The sequence below is a fragment of the Rhamphochromis longiceps genome, linkage group LG14, assembly GCF_057381845.1.
Source record: "Rhamphochromis longiceps isolate RC_006_pf linkage group LG14, R_longiceps_female_GT1.1, whole genome shotgun sequence".
NCBI classification, from domain to species: domain Eukaryota; kingdom Metazoa; phylum Chordata; class Actinopteri; order Cichliformes; family Cichlidae; genus Rhamphochromis; species Rhamphochromis longiceps.
Window position 1 is genome coordinate 8,850,064 of NC_140570.1, and position 1,912 is coordinate 8,851,975.

Consider the following 1,912-nt stretch of genomic DNA (forward strand, 5'->3'; position numbering starts at 1 on the left):
CAAACAAACAAACAGGGGGCCACTGTGGTCATGTATGTGGTGTACACCCACAAGCTCTACATGTCTGCAATAAAAATTAATGTAAAGCATGTTTTTGATCGTACTGAAATTCTGGATACAAGTAAATAGTCAACCTTTATATACAACATCTACAGTGAAAAGTGAGTGTAATGCTCTAGTGTGGGGGTAAAAGAGCACACGAGGCAAAGAGCAGAAATAAATAAAAAGACTGCTGAACACTTTATTGCAACACACTGTGAATATTATTTACAGTCAGCAAGGCTGGACTTCAGTGTTAACCAAAGGCCACAATAATAAACAAAACCAATGTATCCTCCCAACAAGAAATCTGCCTAACTCCCTAAGAGAACAACAGAACCAAAAGACAAGACATTAGCTAACCCCGACTCCCTGTGCTGGACAAAAAAGCAGACGAAACAATGCTGCTGTTTCATGCTATACACAGGAAACAGAGACAAAACAGAGTCAGAGAAAACATCAAGAGTAGCACACGTCCACCTTAAAGGCCAGTCCTTGAAAATAAACCGGTTCGTGGCGTAAAAAAGGTTGGGGATCGCTGACCTAATACTGTAGGTTCATTTCAGGTTGTAAACAGAAGATTCGTCCACAAAGATCCCAAATGTCACAGGCGCTGGTGAGAAGGACGCCTGGTACATGCAGGGAACCTGGAGCACATGAAGAGAGCTGGATTGACACTGATGCTCACAAACAAGCACTACAGCAACTTTAAAGCAACTTGATTGTGTGTACCTGTAGAAATGATGGAAGGACCTAACAGACAGCAGACAGATGAGCCAGTGTAGCTACATGATCATGTAGCTAATGATCACATAACGAATGTCAGGTGTGGAAGCCAGGGATCGGAAATCACAGCCACAGGGGAAAAAAATCCTCCACAAACAGGAACAGGGACAGGAACTGGGGAAAGATGGGGATCATATTGTGCGTGTGTGTTTTAATCTGATTGACTTTGACAAGAAGTGGTTTGAATATCACAGATATTTGACTGCTTTTCATGTGTGCTCAGTGCGTATCATCATTTCATAATCTAATAATGTATTCATATTCATTTTACGGTGTGGTTGGCTGTTCGTGCTCGTGCTCTTCTTTGTGTTTGGACGCTGAAGTGGTCCTTGTGGTCTGGTCCTCCATTTTGAGAGCGGAGCACTGATGACTGCGGAGCCACCAGCCTGACAGCTCTGGGAAACATGCAGCCCCGGCCGCCCCCGCCTCTCACACACACACTCCACCTCTATCAGCATATTTGCTTTGTCTTTCTTCTTGTCTGGATTGTTTCTGTTCATACCTGATGTCTGTTTTATTCCTCCCGCTCTTATCTGCAGCCACGTGAGCCGGTGTTCCCCAGGGTGAATCCACAAGGGTTTGATAGCTAGAGATGTCAGTCTGTCTGCCCGTCTTTCCTTCCATCTCTTTTCAGGCTCTTGTTTCATCGCAGCTGTCCACTTTTCGCCCCCTCATTCTCTCCGTGCTCCCGCCTGCTTGTCTCTCTGTCATTTTAACCTTCACTCTCTGTCTGTCTGTGCCTGTCAGTCTTTCCCCTCCTCTCTACTTTTTTGCTTTCATCACAGCTCTGTTTTCTCTGCTGAGGTGAGTGCTGATAGCTCCCATATATTTTTTCCCACAGCCCTTCTTTCTCTCCCTCCTCTCATCCTCCCTGCCCCACATCTCCCTGTCCCCTATTTCCACGCCTGGTCCAAATCAGACAACACATCATCTGCCCCCCCTCCCATCCGCAAAAAAAAAAGTGGTTTCCACAAGGACACAGCACAAAGCCAAACTATTTTTTTTTCCTTTTTAGACCACAGTGCTGTCACCATGCTGCTGACATTATCTCGGGCCATTTTCAGGTCAGTCAGGGGTGACACACTTC

At 45.6% G+C, this 1,912-nt stretch overlaps 1 long non-coding RNA gene across 1 annotated transcript; it reads right to left on the reverse strand.

Moving 5' to 3' along the window:
* Positions 1–217: 217 nt before the first annotated feature.
* LOC146653536 (uncharacterized) lies at positions 218–1,552 on the reverse strand. The gene is made up of 3 exons (XR_014907143.1): positions 1,328–1,552; positions 772–939; positions 218–686 (listed from the first exon to the last, which is right to left on the reverse strand). It is a non-coding gene; the product is annotated as an uncharacterized LOC146653536 (long non-coding RNA).
* Positions 1,553–1,912: the final 360 nt, after the last annotated feature.